This window comes from Diabrotica undecimpunctata, chromosome 8 (assembly GCF_040954645.1).
Source record: "Diabrotica undecimpunctata isolate CICGRU chromosome 8, icDiaUnde3, whole genome shotgun sequence".
NCBI classification, from domain to species: Eukaryota; Metazoa; Arthropoda; class Insecta; order Coleoptera; family Chrysomelidae; genus Diabrotica; species Diabrotica undecimpunctata.
This window is the reverse complement of record NC_092810.1, coordinates 88000060-88017916: the sequence shown is the minus strand read 5'-3', so window position 1 is coordinate 88017916 and position 17857 is coordinate 88000060. Positions and strand designations below refer to the sequence as shown.

The window sequence follows — 17857 nt, the reverse complement described above, 5'->3', positions numbered from 1 at the left end:
AATTATAAGCTAAATGAGCCCTACACTAAAATTGTTCCTAAAAATAATAGATAACCGTGGGTAAATAAGATTGGATAATGACCTTAGTGGGATAGTCTGGATTCCCAACGGAGTTGGCACAAAAAATGGATTGTCTAGTATAAACGTGCCAATTCAACGCTGCCCAGATGTTAACAAAGTTCTGTACGCCTGCTTTGTCGATTACTAAAAAGCATTTGCCAGAACAACTAATGAAAATTCTGAAAAAAAACAACTACTTACATACTTGAGATATCGGAATTATAGAAAACTTGTATTACGACCAAATGGTCAACGTCAAGATAGATAACCAATATAACAAAAATATCAAGATCAAACGCGGATTACGACAGGGCTGTATCCTTTTACCACTACTGTTCAATAGTTCAATATATATTCAGGAGTCATTGTGAGTTTTCAACTAATCTTTTTGGATAATTTTAAAATTTAAATATACCAACTACAAAAAAAAAGAAATTTTTATTTTGTATATATTATCGTTATACTTTTTTTTAAGAGTCTAAGAAGGTACCCATTGAATTCTGGCAGGTAACGGTGGGAGAAATCTTTTTTGGACATCTAACGTCACGGAGCAAGACACCCTCGCATCTTTCGGCCGAAAAGGATACTCGGCCAGAAGACCCCAGGGTAGTGCCGGATTAACCGTGTTCCGGCTAAAACCTTAACCATCGTTCCAGAGAAGTGGTCTTGGCACTCAATGAACAACTAAAATAAAAAACTAAAAACTTATAAATAACCATACCTACTACCGTAAATCAGAAAATATTTCAGCCGTTAGGCCATAAACTAATAAATTTCAGATCCCGGGTTCAATTGCCTCCTCTGCCCCCCTGCTCCTTTTTACTCATCACCCCAGAAATCAGACAGTGTACTTCTCTCCATTCTTTCTCTCCTCTCAACATTATATTTACCATATTTCTTTCATGCAGCCCGAAACCCATTCGCCTCTCGAAATCTTGTATAAAATATATATAAATATATTGTGATGATATTTATTTATGTCTATTTAATTTATAATGTCTTGTTCTTATCTTAATTCATTAAAAAGCACAATAACTGATATTAATTTATTTATCACTAAATATACATAATTTATTAAAAGGCGAGCGTAACAATATTCTCCAAAAAGTCCTGTTATATATTCACTACTGTTAGACTAGAAACGTCTAAAACCTTCTTGAGTAGACGACGGCGAAACGGTAAAGGCAAACTGGATTTCCCGCTTCGGTTCGACCTTGTTCTGGAAGGTCCATTCAGGTAAATAGACGCCTCTCGTAAAATCTAAAACATAAGCATGTGAATAAAAACATGTTTACAGGTTAAAACTATGACTCATATTTTTACGTAACATTGCCCACCTCTCAAAAGATGGTTCCTCCTGGAACCTTGTCGGGACTAGAACTGGAGCGGTATGCTGGTATCGGCAACTGGACCCTCTTTTACAACTTCCAGTTGTATAAAAATGACAAGGGACGGTTTTCTCTCCGCACCAGTAACTATGCGGATTGCAACAGACTAACACCTGGACTTCGGTGTCTTTAAAGATCTCCTCCACCATATTTCGGATAACCCTCCAATCTAATTGGCGGCACTCCAACTTTGGCATGGCTAACTTTTGCACGTCGGACTCTAGTACGTGCTCTCTCAATTGAAGTAAGGCTTCCCATACATCTCGGTAGGTAGGTTGGTCACGGGCAGTGTCTTTTGTTACCAGGTAGAAAAGGTAACGTGATGCATCTTGGAGTTTCAAGGTTTTACCGGGAGCTGGCACTTGGCATTGAAGTTCTGCAACTCGACCAAACTTCCTTCGAAAGACGGATGCCAACTCTGGTGCGTCTTTGATACTGGCCGGGATGGTAAGGGCCAGCGAGTGGTCATCGGGGAGCGCGAGTAGATCTTGCTTTTCTTCAGTGGTAACACCATGTCTTGCTTTACCGGTACCTCCATAGGCACCCATGAATTCCTCAAACGTGAGGTCAGACACATCTTGGACTTGGTTTACTTCCACTTCCTCATCTACGTCGTGGTCACCTTCGAAAGACGCCAGCCGATTATGGTGTACTATCATCGGCTTTCCCCTAGGAATCTTGCTTATTCGGTAGATGACATCGTTGATCTTCTCCATAATGAGGTATGGACCTTCCCAAAACTGATGCAATTTGGGAGAACAACCTTTTCGCTTCTTGGGATTATACAGCCATACTTTGTCGTTCTTCTTAAAGCAACCCTTTTCGGCTTGTGTATCGTACCGTTTCTTCATTCGGTCGCTAGCGATCTGAAGGTGGGAACGGACCAACTCATGTACATCGTCCATTCTTCTTCGTAATTCGATCACATAATCTTCACCTGCTACATCTTCTCCAGGTCGACATCCAAACTCAAGATCACAAGGTAGTCGCATTTCGCGTCCGAATAGGACTTTGGCTGGTGTCTGGCCTGTTGATTCGTTAACAGCAGATCTGTAGGCCATTGTGAAGAACAGAAGGTATTGGTCCCAGTCTCGCTGATGATCGGACACCATCTTTGTCAAATACTTGCCAACTGTCCTATTCATTCGTTCTACCATACCATCCGATTGCGGATGGTACGCGGTAGTTCTTGTTTTCTTCATGCCTAGTCTATCACATATTCCTTGGAATAGATCGCTTTCGAAGTTCCTGCCTTGGTCACTATGTATCTCCAAAGGCACTCCAAATCGGCTGGTCTGGAAGTGCGTAAATCTCGACCCACTTAGTAAAGTAATCCATTACTACCAACATGTACTTGCCTCCATTTTCACTTTCTGGAAATGGCCCTGCAATGTCCAAAGCTATTCTTTCAAACGGGCTTCCAACATTATATTGTCTCATAGTCTCATCTTGAGAATTAACTGGCCCTCCATATAAAAATGTTGTATTTATATACGAAATCCTGATATACTAGAACAGCATCGAAAGATCGCATTTTCTTGCATCGAAAGATCGAGAAGCTTAGCCGGCTCATTCACCATAATTTTGGTTCTAGACTTCCACCGAAATTTCTACAATAAAACAGAATAATTAGTCATAAAAGTTAGGCCAGTATATTTATCGTAACATTGCCCCCCTCTTAAAAGATGGTTCCTCCTGGAACCTTGTCGGGACTGGAACCGGAACTGTATGCTGGTATCGGCAACTGGACCCTCTTTTACAACTTCCAGTTGTATAAAAATGACAAGGGACGGTTTTCTCTCCGCACCAGTAACTATGCGGATTGCAACAGACTAACACCTGGACTTCGGTGTCTTTAAAGATCTCCTCCACCATATTTCGGATAACCCTCCAATCTAATTGGCGGCACTCCAACTTTGACATGGCTAACTTTTGCACGTCGGACTCTAGTACGTGCTCTCTCAATTGAAGTAAGGCTTCCCATACATCTCGGTAGGTAGGTTGGTCACGGGCAGTGTCTTTTGTTACCAGGTAGAAAAGGTAACGTGATGCATCTTGGAGTTTCAAGGTTTTACCGGGAGCTGGCACTTGGCATTGAAGTTCTGCAACTCGACCAAACTTCCTTCGAAAGACGGATGCCAACCCTGGTGCGTCTTTGATACTGGCCGGGATGGTAAGGGCCAGCGAGTAGTCATCGGGGAGCGCGAGTAGATCTTTACCGGTACCTCCATAGGCACCCATGAATTCCTCAAACGTGAGGTCAGACACATCGTGGATTTGGTTTACTTCCACTTCTTCATCTACGTTGTGGTCACCTTCGAAAGACGCCAACCGGTTATGGTGTACTATCATCGGCTTTCCCCTCGGAATCTTGCTTATTCGGTAGATGACATCGTTGATCTTCTCCATAATGAGGTATGGACCTTCCCAAAACTGCTGCAATTTGGGAGAACAACCTTTTCGCTTCTTGGGATTATACAGCCATACTTTGTCGTTCTTCTTAAAGCAACCCTTTTCGGCTTGTGTATCGTACCGTTTCTTCATTCTGTCGCTAGCGATCTGAAGGTGGGAACGGACCAACTCATGTACATCGTCCATTCTTCTTCGTAATTCGATCACATAATCTTCACCTGCTACATCTTCTCCAGGTTTACATCCAAACTCGAGATCACAAGGTAGTCGCATTTCGCGTCCGAATAGGACTTTGGCTGGTGTCTGGCCTGTTGATTCGTTAACAGCAGATCTGTAGGCCATTGTGAAGAACGGAAGGTATTGGTCCCAGTCTCGCTGATGATCGGACACCATCTTTGTCAAATACTTGCCAACTGTCCTATTCATTCGTTCTACCATACCATCCGATTGCGGATGATACGCGGTAGTTCTTGTTTTCTTCATGCCTAGTCTATCACATATTCCTTGGAATAGATCGCTTTCGAAGTTCCTGCCTTGGTCACTATGGATCTCCAAAGGCACTCCAAATCGGCTGATATATTCTTGGATCAACTTATCTGCAACGGTGGCGGCCTTCTGGTCTGGAAGTGCGTAAATCTCGACCCACTTAGTAAAGTAATCCATTACTACCAGCATGTACTTGCCTCCATTTTCACTTTCTGGAAATGGCCCAGCGATGTCCAAAGCTATTCTTTCAAACGGGCTTCCAACATTATATTGTCTCATAGGAGCTCTCCTTTTTCGGTAAGGCCCGTTACTCGTGGCACAAATAGTACATTTCTTACACCAGTCTTTTACATCGTCGGAACTGTTCATCCAATAAAACCGTTCCCGAATTCGCTGAAGGGTTTTCCTTACACCAAAATGCCCTCCCGATGGACTGTCGTGTAACTGACGAAGTACTTCGGCTATTCTGCTCTTTGGGATCACCAACTGTCTTCTCTTCTCTGAACCGTCATCATTTTCCAGGACTCGTTTAAGCAAGCCATCTTCGATGATAAATGAGTCCCACTGGGCCCAATACGTCTTAACTACTGAGCATAGGTTTGATATTTCCTGCCAAGGTGGTCGACGGTTTTCCTCTTTCCATTTTCGGATTTTCTGTATAACTGGATCTCTCTCTTGTTCTTCCCTGATCTTAGTAGGCGTCCAGTCGTCGTTGACAATCGTCGTTCTTAGCACTGCTGCTTCCTTGGATTCCGTTTTGTTGCAGTGGGAACACTCTGCTGAGCATGGCCTTCTGGAAAGAGAATCAGCGTTTCTGTGGCTAACTCCGGCCCGGTGCTCAATCTTAAAATCGTATTCTTGCAGTCGTTCGATCCACCTGGCTATCTGACCCTCTGGATTCTTAAACTGCATCAACCACTTAAGGGCGGCATGGTCGGTTCGGATTAGAAACTTTCTTCCATAGAGGTATTGATAGAAGTGCTCTACTGATTTCACTACTGCCAGAAGTTCTCTTCTCGTGACGCAATAATTCCGCTCAGGTTTTGAAAGAACTTTACTAAAATATCCGAGGACTCGTTCCTGTCCTCCTTGAATCTGAGACAGCACTCCTCCAATTCCCACATTACTTGCATCTGTATCTAAGATGAACTCTCCTTCTGGCAGTGGATACCCTAAAATTGGTGCTGTTATTAAATGCTTTTTCAAGGTCTCAAAGGCATTTTGGCAGTCTGTATCCCAGCGGTAATCTCTTGCTTCCTCCGTAAGTCGCGTTAATGGCTTAGCGATATCTGCAAACTTCTTAATAAACCTCCGGTAGTAAGTACATAGTCCAAGAAAACTTCTCACTTGATGTTTGTCAGTTGGTTTTGGCCATTCCTTAATGGAATCGATTTTTCCCTTATCCACGGCCACTCCTTCTTTACTGACTATATGACCCAGATAATTGACTTTACCTTGAAATAGCTGGCACTTCTTGGGGTTTAACATCAATTGGGCAGCTTTAAGTCGATTAAAAACGTTTTCTAAATTCTTCAGATGTTCTTCGAATGTCTCCCCCAAGACGATTATGTCATCCAAATAAACCAGGCATGTTTTCCAAGATAACCCTCTCAACACATTTTCCATAAGCCTCTCAAATGTCGCAGGAGCATTACAGAGTCCAAATGGCATAACGTTGAATTGCCACAATCCAGATCCTGTGGTGAAGGCTGTCTTTTCTTTATCTACTGGGTCCATTTCTACCTGCCAGTATCCAGACTTCAAATCCAAAGTAGAAAACAATTTACTTCCAGCCAATGTGTCCAATGTGTCATCGATCCGAGGCAGAGGATAACTATCTTTCTTGGTAACGTTGTTCAGCAAACGGTAATCCACACAGAACCTCGTCGTTCCGTCTTTCTTCTTAACCAGGACCACCGGAGAGACCCATGGGCTCGTAGAAGGTTCTATCACCCCGTCTTTCTTCATTTCCTGGACAATCGTTTCAGCTTCCTCTCTTTTCGCCTGTGGTAATCGTCGAGCTGTTTGACGAATTGGCTTAGCATTACCAGTATCAATTTTATGCTTAACAACCGTAGTTCTTCCCGTCTTTCCTCCTTTCGGTACGAAAATATCACGATACTGCCGAAGAAATTCCCTTAATTTCCTTTTCTCCATCTGATTTAGAGACTGTCCTGCAACTGCAACCATTTGGTCGAATTTGTCGTTGGAATTATCAGATGTTGTCGCCTGACGGATTATGGATGTCACAGGTACACAAGTTCCTACTTTTGTCTCTTTTTTTATGGTCACTGGGTAGTCGTTGACATTGATAAGTCTCACAGGAATTTCTTTAGCCGAAGTCACCAATTCCTTTCCAATTATGATTCCACGGCCAACCTCATCGTCGTGGTTCCAAGGCTCCATCATAACAGGTCTCCCTTCGTCTACAATTCCCTGTAGTCGCGCTACTATGATCGTTTCGCTTCTCGCAGGCACGACTGTATCTTCTGTAATGGCTGCTTGCACAGTGTTGTCATTATGTGGATGGAGAAATACCTCCTCGTTGCCAACTTTGATTACCTTATTCTTAAAATCCAATTGGAATCCATGCATATTCATTACGTCCATTCCTAATATAACATCCTCTTCGATGTCAGCAACTATAACAGTATGGACGAACTTTTCTGCTCCAATTCCCAATTGTACCTGGATTTCTCCATGAATGTTGGCATTTTCACCTGTAGCGGTCCGAAGTCGCAACCTCGTTGGTAACAGTTTCTTACGGCTGTTTATAACTGTTGGACGTATAATGGTTCTGGTCGCTCCGGTATCCACCAACAACGTATGTCTTTTACCATTTATTTCTCCATCTACATATACACTATCTTCACGACATTTCAAAGAAGCTATTAGTATGAGAGGGTCTTTGGAAAAGTTCCGGGTCGAAGCTGCTCCCCTAAAGCCGTCTCGTTCTGGTTTTTCCGATGGTGAGTTTCTTGATTTTATGGTCTTCTTTTTCTTGCATGTCATGCTTTTCATCAAATTAAAGAGCTGGTCAAGTTTATCTTCATCTCCTTCCTCTTTTACAGTCCTAACTTTACTGTAACCGCCAGAGGCCTGCGTAGCTGACTCGTATTCGAGGGCGGCGGATAAAACATCAACCAGCGTCTTGTGACGAGCTAATCGTAGTGTTCTCTGCATTTCATGATCACGAAGACCATCAATAAACGTTTGAACGGCCAATTTTTCCATCATGTCTTCGGGAGCTGTTGGATAAGCATATCGTACTAATCTGGCAATATCTACCTCATATTCTTCAAGAGCCTCATCTTTCTTCTGTCTACGATTTTTAAGCTGCGACTGATATACATGCTCCAAATGTTCGTGGCCATATCGCATATTTAACCTCTTCTTCAGTTGTTCGAAATCATCGGTCTCCTCTACGGCTATGGTCTGAAGCACATCTAAGGCATCTCCTCGAAGAGCGATAGTCAGGTTTACAGCCTTTTCTTTTTCAGACCATCCATTCGCTCTTGCAGCTGATTCGAACTGTTTCATGTAGTTGTTCCATGACGATTTTCCGTCGAAAGTTGGGACTTTCACATGGACAGAACCTCCACTTCCTTCAAATTTCGGCCGTATTTCCAACTTACATTTCGTCTCGTCTTCTTTTATCTCCACTGTAATCGGATTGTTACCTCTCTCTGCTGTCCCTGTTTCTTCCATCTTCCTTTCCATCTCTTTAATCTTTTCTTCGAAGGCCAACTTATCGGCAGCAACTTGGTTTTTTAACGAAGATATTCTATCGTCCAGGGCAGACATCTCAGAAGTGACTTTAGAGATTTCTGAAGAGATGTTAGCAGAAACTTTGCTTTCCAGGGAAGAAATCTCGTTAGAAACTTTGCTTTCTAAAGAAGCGATGTCGCCGGAAACCTTCGAAATATCGCCAGAAACTTTGTTCTCTAATGATGCGATATCACCGGAAACTTTGGCTACATCACCAGAAACTTTGGCTACATCACCAGAAACTTTGGCTACATCACCAGAAACTTTCGAAATCGACGAGAGGACAGCATCTTCAAATATATAAGTCTCTGGATCTAGTCCTTCTTCTAGCAAAGCGTTCTTTAGTCGTTGGACTAACTCAGCCTTTTTTCCGGTGGAAGCTAATTCTCTGTCTTCAAGATGTCTTCTTAAATTAGTCACTGTCAGCTCATAAATCGTAGCCATTTTCACAATTTATTTTATATTCACTTGTAATTTATTTTCGCAATTTATCTTAAGTATTCCACTGTTCTGACACCATTTGTTGTGAATTTATTAAAAGGTTCAATATTTATAACACTTACGGATTTAATTTATTTCTTTATTTATTTTAACTTATCTGACAATAATTTATTATATCCGTACGTGACAAATTCGCGTGCGCGGATCTTGAGAATTAACTGGCCCTCCATATAAAAATGTTGTATTTATATACGAAATCCTGATATACTAGAACAGCATCGAAAGATCGCATTTTCTTGCATCGAAAGATCGAGAAGCTTAGCCGGCTCATTCACCATAATTTTGGTTCTAGACTTCCACCGAAATTTCTACAATAAAACAGAATAATTAGTCATAAAAGTTAGGCCAGTATATTTATCGTAACAATACCTTACCTTCCAACGAAAAATTTACCTTACCTTCAAATGAAAATTGAAGGGTACCTTATCTGTTAGAAACACACCTTACCTTCCAAAGAAAATTGGAAACATATCGTATCTTGAATAAAACTACCTTGACTCCAAATGGAATAATTAAGGACTACCTTATTTAAGAAAACCTAAGATTTTCTTGCCTTTACCTTTTAAAAAGTACAATTGCCTTATACCTTATCTTTACTGATACATTGTTTCTAACAAGACTTCCCCTAAATCCCTAAACACACCGTCCGGCTGTGACATCTCTGTCGTGTTTAGAATTCCCAAATCGTGTAGTACTCTCTTTCCTACTTGGTTTAACTTTTGATATGAGACCCAACATAGAAATAACATCTTCTCTACCCCTTTTCGTCATAGAGATCAGCATCTGCCAGAGATACTAGGCACTGAGGAAGGCTAGGACTGATGTTAGCGGACGTTCGCCAGTTGACTCGCCGAAAATAGTATCTGGATCCTAGTTTCTATTGACCATCTGTGGTAAGAATTCAGTCGTTCTTCAACCGGAATGAGGCCAATTAAATGACTCTCTTAGTGTTAATTTTGGTGCCTAAGAGGTTAGTCCCATCAATACCAGAATAAATACCCTATGTGCACCTGAAAAATTATGTACCATATGTACCCCCTGCTCCTAAACCTCGGGTTTTTGCAACCACATTACTGAAATATAATTTTTAACTCTATTAAATCTCAATCTCTTGTTAATACTGCATAGACTTTTGATAATCATTAAGAGATACTAAGTACGCAAATCCTCATTACAATTCTCCTTGTTAGTTACAAACTCCCTACCTACCTAACCAAACTTAACATTAGTCTTATTACCTTTATGCCGGGTTACGAAAAACGTTGGCATACTAATCGTCTATTATTACCGCTTATATTTCAATAAGTACCGTTATATGGATTTTTAGCTATCTTCTTACACCACTGAAACTAGGTTAAGTCTATCTTTCTAGTGATGATATCTAAGCAAAATACTCGGACTATCTATTGATACAATGTTATTTAAACCAAGGTGCCTTACGTTAACAATCTCGCGACGAACTCACTCTCTCGCTCATTGTTCAACGATCTCCATATTGCCTTGTTTGCCTTACGTGTCCTATTTTGCTGTAACAATATCGAGCGGATACCCTCTTATACCTTTTGACACATAAGTGTATATATTAACATAGTTGTATAAAAATATTATATAGGTTAAATAAATTCATTAAGCTTGTACTTTCATACCTTTTGTAAAAATTATAATTATTAAGCATATACCTTTATAACTTTTGTAAAACTTGTAGAATTACTTTTATGTTTTGTCTATTGTGTTAGATAGATAATATTTAGTGTATCGTTTATGTTATGTTATAATGTTACTTGGTCATATTGTACGTATGTGTTATCGTAGTAACGTAAACTTTCCTTGTTTTTCTCAACTTGTCTTTACGATAGTTCTCCCATGCTTCCTTGTTTCACAGTTCCGATGCAAACTCAGTACACCCAGTTTACATCGTGGAAAGGGCTGTGAAGCATGTTCATAATTTCTTTAAATTATTCCCTTTAATAAACTATTTTCACGCCGCCCATGCCTGCATACCTTCGTTTTGTTACGCCTTTTTTTAACAAAGAAATAACTTCGCCAAATGTTTCTTCTTCTTTTTATCTTGTTTTGGTACATAAAAATCTCTCCTAATAACAAAGGAAAAAGGACCTATTGTGAAATCTCCGAGCTACCTTCTCAGAAAATCAGAAGAGTTGTTTTTCGTAGAAACTTTACTTTCTATTGGTAAACGCTACGAAAATGAACCCCAGTAGCCCGGATATTTAATGTCAATTTCGCGTGGCATCCTTCAGCCAATATCCCCTCCCTATTTTCAACCTTCGCTTGTCTAAGCCCTTCTAAATTCACAATCCGATATTCATTTCCAAGTTGGTTCCTGTGGCAAGCGGTCTTATCTTCGACAATCGACGGTAAGTGGATTTTCAATTCACCCTTATTTATCTTTGCACAGTGTGTCTTATATTGATTATTTTCTCTTTTGTCAAACAGACGTCTTCCAACTGAAGTCACTTCTGTTTGCCGTTCCTATTTTACACTAATTCAGATTGTACACCAATTCAGATTGTATACCGATTCCTATTATACACCGTCCATCCGTGTACAATTTTCAAGCATTCACCGCAAAGTTAGTTCACCTGAACATCAGTCATCTTTATGTTACCTCAACCACCTGTAGTACCCCGGTACCGGTAGCTGCCTCTTTTCGTCGGCCTAACAGACAATCTAAGGGATTACGTTAGGAAGACTGCAATTTATTGTGGTCGTGTCGTCCCAACTACCTGTTGTGGTGGACCGAAGTCAAGTGCCTTATTGAGGGCGTCATACCATTATTTGAATACACCTGTGAGTATAAGTTTTATTGACTAAACTGTGGTAACGAAATCTTTAACAGTTGATTTATGACTCCAGTTCAGTGTACCTTCTTGTTTATGGAGGTTTGGTTTGACTGAGTAATATAGTAAAAATACAGGATAATATATACGTATAATTAACGGACCATTTACTTTATATATGTAGATATAATTATAATGTTCCTTGCCTTTTTTTTCTAATTCTTGAGGATACTAAATTATTTATAACTATTTTTTTGACATATTTTTTTGTTTGTAATTAATAATCAGTTACGCAATAATCATGCTATTTAATCAACTGTTTAATAAAATTTAATATGGTACATTTACTTTAACAAATATACCTAAATATAGTTTTGTTAAAGAACTATTTGCTTTTTATTTCTTTTATATTTTTTTTATACAATTTGGATTTATATTTTTGTGTTTCTCTTCCAGGCATTTTTTATTGAATTATATTATTATATTTATTTGTGTGATCGTATATTTTAAGTATATGTGTCGAAATATTAGGAGTGTACCGCATAATTCCAATACTTTTCTCTTTCACGGTTTACTTTATCCTCGCGTGAGTTCTCTAGCTGTACCTTACCTTTCTCGTCGTCCTTTTTTATGTGCCTTAAGGTTTCCCTGTTCCTCTAAAAATAGGGTGGTGCCCAAATAACTTTTCTTCTCTTATCTCTTATCTTCTCTTCTAACTTCTTGTCTTTGTGTCGTAAGTACTTCTTTAATTGATCCGTGATATTTGAGCTGTAACAAGAACCCCGACCAAGATACCTCTACCAGACTGAAGCCCGAGCCTAGTACCGTTCTTTGTGTAACCTCCAATCGATCATCAAGAGGGTACACCTCTCAACACATTTTCCATAAGCCTCTCAAATGTCGCAGGAGCATTACAGAGTCCAAATGGCATAACGTTGAATTGCCACAATCCAGATCCTGTGGTGAAGGCTGTCTTTTCTTTATCTACTGGGTCCATTTCTACCTGCCAGTATCCAGACTTCAAATCCAAAGTAGAAAACAATTTACTTCCAGCCAATGTGTCCAATGTGTCATCGATCCGAGGCAGAGGATAACTATCTTTCTTGGTAACGTTGCTCAGCAAACGGTAATCCACACAGAACCTCGTCGTTCCGTCTTTCTTCTTAACCAGGACCACCGGAGAGACCCATGGGCTCGTAGAAGGTTCTATCACCCCGTCTTTCTTCATTTCCTGAACAATCGTTTCAGCTTCCTCTCTCTTCGCCTGTGGTAATCGTCGAGCTGTTTGACGAATTGGCTTAGCATTACCAGTATCAATTTTATGCTTAACAACGGTAGTTCTTCCCGTCTTTCCTCCTTTCGGTACGAAAATATCACGATACTGCCGCAGAAATTCCCTTAATTTCCTTTTCTTCATCTGATTTAGAGACTGTCCTGCAACTGCAACCATTTGGTCGAATTTGTCGTTGGAATTATCAGATGTTGTCGCCTGACGGATTATGGATGTCACAGGTACACAAGTTCCTACTTTTGTCTCTTTCTTTATGGTCACTGGGTAGTCGTTGACATTGATAAGTCTCACAGGAATTTCTTTAGCCGAAGTCACCAATTCCTTTCCAATTATGATTCCACGGCCAACCTCATCGTCGTGGTTCCAAGGCTCCATCATAACAGGTCTCCCTTCGTCCACAATTCCCTGTAGCCGCGCTACTATGATCGTTTCGCTTCTCGCAGGCACGACTGTATCTTCTGTAATGGCTGCTTGCACAGTGTTGTCATTATGTGGATGGAGAAATACCTCCTCGTTGCCAACTTTGATTACCTTATTCTTAAAATCCAATTGGAATCCATGCATATTCATTACGTCCATTCCTAATATAACATCCTCTTCGATGTCAGCAACTATAACAGTATGGACGAACTTTTCTGCTCCAATTCCCAATTGTACCTGGATTTCTCCATTAATGTTAGCATTTTCACCTGTAGCGGTCCGAAGTCGCAACCTCGTTGGTAACAGTTTCTTTCGGCTGTTTATAACTGTCGGGCGTATAATGGTTCTGGTCGCTCCGGTATCCACCAACAACGTATGCTTTTTACCATTTATGTCTCCATCTACATATACACTATCTTCACGACATTTCAAAGAAGCTATTAGTATGAGAGGGTCTTTGGAAAAGTTCTGGGTCGAAGCTGCCCCCCTAAGGCGGACCCGTTCTAGTTTTCCTGATGGTGAGTTTCTTGATTTGCGTCGTACCTAGGGTGTTTACAGGAGCTTCGTACGTGTCCTATTTCGCCACAATTCCAGCATCTGATGGTCTTCGTTTTCTTATATGTCATGCTTTTCATCATATTAACGAGCTGGTCAAGTTTATCTTCATCTCCTTCCTCTTTTACAGTCCTAACTTTACTGTACCCGCCAGAGGCCTGCGTAGCTGACTCGTATTCGAGGGCGGCGGATAAGACATCAACCAGCGTCTTGTGACGAGCTAATCGTAGTGTTCTCTGCATTTCATGATCACGAAGACCATCAATAAACGTTTGAACGGCCAATTTTTCCATCATGTCTTCGGGAGCTGTTGGATAAGCATATCGTACTAATCTGGCAATATCTACCTCATATTCTTGAAGAGCCTCATCTTTCTTCTGTCTACGATTTTTAAGCTGCGACTGATATACATGCTCCAAATGTTCGTGGCCATATCGCATATTTAACCTCTTCTTCAGTTGTTCGAAATCATCGGTCTCCTCTACGGCTATGGTCTGAAGCACATCTAAGGCATCTCCTCGAAGAGCGATAGTCAGGTTTACAGCCTTTTCTTTTTCAGACCATCCATTCGCTCTTGCAGCTGATTCGAACTGTTTCATGTAGTTATTCCATGATGATTTTCCGTCGAAAGTTGGGACTTTAACATGAATAGAACCTCCACTTCCTTCAAATTTCGGCCGTGTCTCCAACTTACATTTCGTCTCGTCTTCTTTTATCTTCACTGTAATCGGATTGTTACCGCTCTCTGCTGTCCCTGTTTCCTCCATCTTCCTTTCCATCTCTTTCATCTTTTCTTCGAAGGCCAACATATCGGCAGCAACTTGGTTTTTTAACGAAGATATTCTATCGTCGAGGGCAGACATCTCAGAAGTTACTTTAGAGATTTCCGAAGAGATGTTAGCCGAAACTTTGCTTTCCAGGGACGAAATCTCGTTAGAAACTTTGTTTTCTAATGACGAAATGTCACCAGAAACTTTGGCTACATCGGAAGAAACTTTCGAAATATCGTCAGAAACTTTGTTCTCTAATTTCGAAATCGACGAGATGACAGCATCTTCAAATATATAAGTCTCTGGATCTAGTCCTTCTTCTAGCAAAGCGTTCTTTAGTCGTTGGACTAACTCAGCCTTTTTTCCGGTAGAAGCTAATTCTCTGTCTTCGAGATGTCTTCTTAAATTAGTCACTGTCAGCTCATAAATCGTAGCCATTTCCACAATTTATTGTATATTCACTTGTATTATTATTATAAGTCTAATTTATGTTCGATCTCACTTCTTACACCACTGTGATGATATTTATTTATGTCTATTTAATTTATAATGTCTTGTTCTTATCTTAATTCATTAAAAAGCACAATAACTGATATTAATTTATTTATCACTAAATATACATAATTTATTAAAAGGCGAGCGTAACAATAAATATCGCGAGCGCGTCTTCAGAATTAACTGTTTCCTATTCTCCAAAAAGTCCTGTTATATATTCACTACTGTTAGACTAGAAACGTCTAAAACCTTCTTGAGTAGACGACGGCGAAACGGTAAAGGCAAACTGGATTTCCCGCATCGGTTCGACCTTGTTCTGGAAGGTCCATTCAGGTAAATAGACGCCTCTCGTAAAGTCTAAAACATAAGCATGTGAATAAAAACATGTTTACAGGTTAAAACTATGACTCATATTTTTACGTAACAATATCGAAATTTTTATAGTTTAAGTTTACTTTTTTATGTCTTTGTATTCACTTCTTTGATTGTGACCGTTCGTCACGTGATCTTATAATATGTATATGTAGAATCTTCGCCACAAAACACAAAAAAGTGTTTTCCACTGCGTTTATACGTTTCTTCATCTAGTTTTTTACTGCCCACTCTTCGGGACCGTAAGTCTTTTTTTTTTTGTAAGTCTTTATTCCACACTGAGTGTAACGGACATGTAATTGGACAGGATCCACGTATTTTCTTATAATATCTTAATAATATGTCTTTTTCCATCGATTCCGTCTTCATTCTGAGTTACATCCAGGTATTTGTATACTTGATCACAGCCTACTGTCATATACTTTGTTTTCCCATAGTTAATTTATAGATCTTACTTGTTTAGATCTTCCACTAATCCTTTAACCAAATATACCGTATCGTCAGTATCGTCAGCAAGCTCAACTTGCTTAAGATGGAAAGGCAGCGTACTTAACTATATACATAAAACTGAAGCAATCCCTAAAGATTGGATTAGATCAACATTCGTGGCTCATCTAAGAAGGCTAATAGCAAGTATTGCAAGAGTACAGAATGTTCAGGATATCGGCAGAGTGACGAATTATGCATTTTACGAAATTAAAAAGTGAGCTTCTAAATATGTTTGGGAAAGTATGTACTTACTATTTCTTTCTTATTTTTACATTTAATATTTTTCTGTTACGGTACTGTAATGTTATCTAATTCAATACTGTATTCTAACGACTTTGGTAAAATATATTGCTTCCTGTAAAATTGTTAAACTGGCCATCTCATGTATTATGTTTTAAGTACGGAGAATTTGACTTCTCTCTTGTATTATGTGTCACAAATGTGCACACAAGTGTATGGTTTCGTATTACGGTCTTAATTAACTTAAATTATCGCATTCAAAATCATAATACAATAGGGTGATTTATTGATGTATCCTCTTCCACCCAACGGCCAAAAGGTTCTTTTCTGACCTGCAATCTCGACGCTTCATCCCCAGACAGCGAATCAAACGGACCTAGTGTGTTATAGGTTCTCGCCATCGAGCGTCGGCGGGCGCCCCGACGCGGTATCAACGAGATTTCCCTGGCTAAGAACACATCAATATTTCAAGGGGTAAGTCTATATTCTTTGTACAAACATCAATAATGAGTAAGACCAGCTAATTTCTTAATTTACTGACATTGTGTTTGCTATTTGTCGCTAATTTATTCACAAACAAAATATCGCATTTTTACTTTATAATTGTTTATCTAATATCATTTAACCAGCGACCTCTTAAGTTTTATACAAAACACCATAGAAAGAAGAAAATTTGGGATTTTTGAAAAAAAATCCCAAATATGAATTACTAAATATTTAAAGGTGAAAATTACAAATTTTAAACTTTTAAATGACAGAATGTGTCTGTAAGGAATAAGAGGAAGAAAGAGAAACAAAAACATAAATGTAAATATAAATCTAACCAAAGAAAAGGATGATGGGGTCAAAGACATATTCTACGAAGTATCAGTGGAAAAGTTTAGTAAAATATCAAAACATGACATAAATATAGTTATCTGAGATTGTAATGGGAAAATAGGCAAATAACCAATATATAAGTCAGTTACAGAAACAAACAGTATAAATGAAGCAACTAATCGAAATATTCAAAGCTTAATGGGTTCGCATTAGAAAACAGCTTAGTAATTAAAATCACGGAGTTGTATAGATACGATGTCTGCAAAGGGAAATTTTCTGTATAGAATTTTTTGGCTGCATTTATATATTGTGATTGACTTCCATTCAGTTTTAAGCAATCACAATTTTTTTTATTTGGCAAATTACGATATACATTTCTAAGATTTCTACAACAAAAAATGTATATATATAAAAACTTATTTTTTTCAGTACTTTTCGTTTTACTCCTGTCTGTCATTATATTACATAATTTGGCATCAGTATTATACCTAACACTTCTCTTCATCTAATGAATTACTAACAATTGAGTATAATCGATCATCCGTGTACAAAATGCTCACCTTTTAAAACATCGAAGTGTTTCTTCTCACGACATAGAAGCACGACATATTTCCTCTAGAAATCTCTGCAAATTGCAAAAATGCATTTATCCAATTTGGCACGCCAATTAATATTAAGTAAGGAACTAGATAAAGGCTTAGCCTACTTAGTATTATTAAGCAAAAAATGATCGAAGTGCCAGTACAAAAACTGTTTACTTTCACGATATAAATCTTAAGAGTACTTGTTGTAGGTGTGAATGATTTTTTTATCATTTTAATTATACTATTTATCTGACAAGAAGAGAAGGTGAACTTTCAAACGGCTAACGCTTGAGATAAATATACAGAAGTGTTAAATAAGAGGCAAAAACTAACTTTATTTGAAGTCAATTTTCTACCCTGATATCTGCTAAATAGCAGCCAGGCAGCCAGGGTAAACATAATTATGGAA

At 39.2% G+C, this 17857-nt stretch overlaps 1 protein-coding gene across 1 annotated transcript in view; it reads right to left on the bottom strand.

Annotated features, from left to right (window-relative positions):
• Positions 1–17439, bottom strand: part of LOC140447740 (uncharacterized) — a 399971-nt gene extending 382532 nt beyond the window's left edge. The window contains exon 1 of the mRNA XM_072540569.1: positions 17425–17439. The gene's annotated coding sequence lies outside the window, so the exon portion shown is untranslated. The remainder of the gene's footprint in view (positions 1–17424) is intronic.
• Between the last annotated feature and the right edge of the window lie 418 nt (positions 17440–17857).